The sequence below is a fragment of the Adiantum capillus-veneris genome, chromosome 3 (assembly GCF_014529385.1).
Source record: "Adiantum capillus-veneris isolate H3 chromosome 3, ASM1452938v2, whole genome shotgun sequence".
Taxonomy (NCBI): Eukaryota; Viridiplantae; Streptophyta; class Polypodiopsida; order Polypodiales; family Pteridaceae; genus Adiantum; species Adiantum capillus-veneris.
Window position 1 is genome coordinate 146,236,569 of NC_140933.1, and position 5,653 is coordinate 146,242,221.

A 5,653-nucleotide genomic window follows, 5' to 3' on the forward strand; every position below is an offset into this window, starting at 1 on the left:
ATATTGTTGAATTCAAGGCTAAATTGAATGCTACTTTCAAGATGAAAAACTTGGGCTTTTGCATCATTACTTGGGCATATAGTTTAAGCATTGTGATGGAGCCATAGCCTTGTGAGAACTTTGAAGCTTTTTGCAAATCTTTGAGCTTGCTTTCCTTTGTGGATCGATCATGTCCCCATGGCATGGCACTTCCCTCTACACTATGTGCTAACCCTCATTCACTGCATCAATTCTAGGGGGGATTTGCTATTATATATATGGTAGTGATATATGTAAAGACACTTAGGACCACCAAGGGCACTTTTTCCCTCACTAGGAGGTTCGTTTCCCCGTGCATTATATATACGCCCATCACTCTAGGGCTAACTTATCTTTCTATTTGCACACTAAGTAATACACTTTCTATTGTGTGTGTTGAGCTTCTTCATCTTCTCCGTCCCTACAACCCTAATGCCAACACGCAATCCATGTTAGTTGCTTATGACTGCATCTAGAGAGGATCTTTGATTCATATCCTAACCTACAAAGGACCTCAAGTTTTAAAGAATAGCATGCATGCTAATTGTTAATAATGATAGTGAAGCTTCTAGGAGTTTTGTTAGTCTCAGGTGGCACTACTTTTGGAAGTTCATCTCACCAAAATTTGCAGTTGAATGTGAGGATGGAACATTTTCCTTAAAATTGCAAATGCCCATCATTACCATGGACATTGAGCATATTGTTTTTATTTTTGAAAATTTGAAACACGAGTTTCTCCCAACAAGCCTTAGTTGTTTGGTCAAAGTGTTTGGGTGTTCCATATTTCTTAAGGCATCGCATGCATCTTCTTGATGAGCCACAAGTAAGCTTTTGAGGTACATTCGGTAACTCAAAATATCAATATATATGAGTATCCAAAACCAAATACTATACCTCTACATACATCAAAACCTCAAGGAACTTGACTTATGTGGTTGTATTTTCAAGTGCACCTTTCATTGGTTCTATGAATGCTTTTTAAGTTGTAGGAAGGTAGATAAGATTTTGTCTTGCCTTCAATCATCTCCAAGGTTCTTCTCTAACTATCAAGGGTGCTTTTGGGGGGAAGTTAACCTAATAATGGCACAATATGGTACATTCTTAGATTATTTTGAAGGTACATTGTTTGAAGCCATTGGTGTTTTGTAGGTCATACATAGTTACTTTCATAGATATCTTTTCAACTTCATAGGTATTTTAAAGAGACTTGAACAATAGTAGGAGGGACTTGGCTTTGTATAAGATATTCAAAAGGTATTGGAAAGGTTCTAATTTCAAATATAAGATTTTTAAGGTGATATGTAATGAAGTCAAGATATGTAAGGTACCTAAAAGGTAGCCTACAAGTACCAAAAGAGGTTTTCCAAAGGTTCTTCATCAAAGGCGGGTATTTGGCATAGTATAAAGTGTCAAAGACACGTGCTAGACGGTACTTTTTCCAATATTAAGGTATTTCTTACATACTTGAAAGTATATTGTAAAGGCACATTATAATGTTAAGATGAACTTTGCATAGTGGGACACTTTGTGGAAAGTACATTTTCGAAACCCAAGGTACTTATAGGCACATCCAAAAGTATTGTAAAGATACTATGTCCATGTCAAATGGTACTTGGCATAGTATAAGGTGTAAAAGGGGAATTTCCAAAGCTACTTGTTCTATTCTTAAGGTATTTCTTACCTACTTGTTTTAGTCTTAAGGTATTTCTAACATACTTGTTCTAGTCAAAGCTATTTCTCACGTACAGGTACTTGTTTTAGTCTTTAGGTATTTCTTACGTACGTGAAATGATATTCTAAAGCCACTTTACATGTCAAGGTGTGCTTGGCATAGAGGGGCACCTTGAGGATGGGTGGAAAGCACCCTTTTGTTGCTTGAGGTATTCCATAGGTATTATATGTCCATGTTAGAAGATACGTGGAATACTTTAGTGTCTTTCAAAGTAAGTTTGTAAGTTTTTCAATTAGATGTGTTAGAACCTAATGCAAGTTCATTGATGATGCATGTTTCTCTTGTGATTGAAGGTTGATCATATGGTTGATTGATGACAAATTATTGTGAATTTAACTAATTGTTGTGCACCTTTTTATGCAGGCAAAAAAATTTAGGAGCTTCAAGGAGAACAATCCACAAGTTGAAATCTTGCTACAAGGTCCTGAAGGCCTGGATTGTTACCATATACATGTTGTAGTGATGTGTGTGAACACACTTAGAACCGTCGGGGCATTTTTTCCCCTCACTAGGAGGTTTTTTCTCATGTGCATTGTATATACGCCCATCATTCTAGGGATATCTATCTTTCCCTTGCACACTAAGTAATACACTATCTATTGTGTGCCTTGAGCTTCCTTCATCTTCTCCAAGTTGTGTTTGTTTTCTTGCAACCATGATTCCAACCATTGGTATCATAGCAGGTTGCGTCCTCTCGGGCCTAGTCGCAAGCAGCTCTAGCACACACGCTTGCTCTGATTTCAGTGAGCTTAAGCGAGCGCCTGCAGGTCAAAAAAAATTCCTGCTCGGATTTTTGATTCGGGTTCATTTCAGCCTCCGTTTCCACTACATGCAGTACTGCACGGGCTATTTCATCATTTTGTGCAGAAATTTTGTTAGTGCCGTTTTTTGCATAATGGGTCCCTTACGGTCTTCTACAGTTTGTGCCATATAGCATGTGTTGTTCCCACTTCCTTCTCCTCTTTTCGAGAAGTTTTCACATCAGGTGCAACATTTACCATGGTTGACAACAACACAGATGTGTTCAAGATGTTTGTTGCTGAGGACAGACTGGATGTGGACAATTACCCTATGTGGGCTTATATGATGCAACATGTTCTTGTGTCGAAGGGAGTTTGGAACATTGTGCAAGGCATTGATGAATGTCCTGGTTTAGAGGATACAAGCGATGTTGAGGATGTTGCAGGTCTTGCTGCAAGGATTGCAGTTTGTTAGAGTTGTTTTGCCTACGGCCGAACAAGCTCAATGGGATGTAAAAGATGCTCAAGCTCACGCATTGATTGCGTTTGTATGAAGCGCACTATTTCTCCTCACATTCGTTCAGTGAAATCTGCAAAACAAGCTTGGGATATTATGGATGGTCCTTATGCAAGTAAAAACAATGAGGCAAAAATTGCATTGTTGCGTAAAGAGCTAGAGTCGAAGATTATGTGTGAGGAAGATGACAGAGACACTTTCCTTGTTGGTGTCAAGGATATCAATGAGCAACTTATTTCTGCAGGAGAAGTCATTTCAGACAGTTCCCTTGTGCAAATTGTTCTTGATGCCTTGCCAGATTCTTGATACCTTGCTAGATTCTTACCAGACTTTTGCTAGTACCTAGAGACTTATGACCCAAGGAAATCCTAAAGTTGTCAAGTTTGATGCATTATGCACATTGTTGTTGCAAGACTCACTTTCCTGAAAAAACAGGACTAGACAGCTTGCAGTTGAATATGCCTTTATCGTTGCACAAAGAAAAGGTAGTAACAGCAATGCAGTCACTTCATATGGTTCTTCTCCGAGTGAAAAATCACTTGTTCCTAATGCTTCGGCTGGCAGCAATTTGTTTGGAAATTCTGGTGATAAGTGAAAAAGAAGATGCATTGCCATTATTGTAAAACTAATGATCACTTGATCAAGCAGTGTCCTAAGTTAAAGGCCAAAGAGGCTAAGAAGAAAGAGGCTGGTTCCACTACAAATACAACTATTGTTGAGTCTTCTGTGAAAGGAGACTGTGATGCTGATGTTGATGCAGAATGGGCTTTTAGTGCAGAGTGCACTCATAATCCTGTTTTCCATGATGCATGCATGTCAACTATAGATTCACATGTGTGGTATTTTGACAGTGGTGCTACAAAGCACATTACCTCACATCGTGATTTGTTCACCTCTCTTGAATATCCCTCATAGGAATTCAATTACTTGTGCCAACAATGCCTCTCATCCAGTTCAAGGAGTTGGAAAGATTGTGCTTACTACTACAAATGACAGTTCTTTCACACTTGTTGATGCACTTTATGTACCTGAGATCAAGAAGAATGTTTTATCTGTACCTGCACTAGCTAGACTTGGTCTTGTAGTCGAATTTTTGGATGGCAGATGTACAATACATTATCTCAGTTTCGGTGATGAAATTGCTGCATCTAGCATTTTATGTCGTGGGCTGTATAAGCTCACTTTGTATGACAAGTGTGGGAAAAATTTTGCAAATGAAGTTGTGGATTCTAAGGCATGCATGTTTTGAACATCTCAATTTTACCAGTTTGCTACGTTTGCAGAAATCTGATATGGTTGCTTCTTAGCACATCTCAAACATGTTAGTGAAGGCTGTATTTTGGGCAAGATGCAATGTTCAAAGTTTCCAAAGGATCGTTCAATTAGGGCCACATGCAGGTTGCAACTTGTGCATAGTGATGTTTGTGGGCCCATGCAAACTCCGTCCTTGGGCAATTACCTTTACTCCATGACTTTTATTGATGATTACTCCAAGCATGCATGGGTATTTTCACTTAAAGAAAAGTCCAAAGTATTTATGTGCTTCAAACAATCTCTGGCTATGGCTAAAAATGTCTCGAATTGTACTATGGGCACACTCCGTTCCGATTGAGGGGAGGAGTATATGTCTCATGAAGTTAATGCATTTCTTGCTAGTCGTGGGATAAAACACCAGTGTACAGTGCCTTATATGCCTCAATAAAATGGTGTTGCTAAGAGGGAAAACATGTCACTTATGGAAATGGCACGATGTATGGTCAAAATTCAAGCCTTGCCACTTTCGTTTTGGCTTGAGGCCATCATGTGTGCCACTTATGTACTTAACAAGTGTCCTACAAAATCTTTGCAGTCTATTACTCCATATGAAGCATGGCCTTATAGAAAGCCTTCTATTGAGCACATGCGTGTTTTTGGCTGTTTGGCATATGCTTTGGTGCCACAAACACATCATTGAAAACTGGTTGATAAGGCTGTCAAATGTAATTTTGTTGGTTATAGTGCTGAAAGCAAAGGTTACAAGTTGTATCATCGGCAAACAAAGATTATCTTGATCTCACGAGATGTTGTGTTTGTGGAAGATTCTATTCAGTCCTTGTTGGCATGTACTAGAGACAATAATGTCAGCTCACACGACATTATGACACTTTGTTGCCTCTTTTCAATGGTGGAATTTCAAATGTAAATTACAATGAGGCAATTGTACAGCCTATGGGGGTTTCTGAAAATGTTACAGATCAACCTATTACTAATGCAGATGTACATGATGTACTTGATGAGGAAAGGGTTGAGAATGAGCAGGCTAGAGGTATACCTAAATGGCTGGTGCATACTTTGCGTGATGGTAAATTGGATGCACCTTTGTCTAGTCGTACTCGTTCAGGTTCTCACCGTGCATCTTATGCATCAAATTGTTATGCTTTGGTTGTGTCTAACTTACATGATGTTTAGGAACCTCTATCTTTTGATGAAGCACAGAATTCAAAAAATTGCATGGCTGCCATGCAATCAGAATATGATGCACTTATAGCAAATGACACATGGACTTTATGTGATTTGCCTCCTGGCAAAACGGCCATTGGTACAAATGGGTTTACAAGTTGAAACGCAAGCCAGATGGTAAGATTGATTGCCATAAGGCTCCACCTG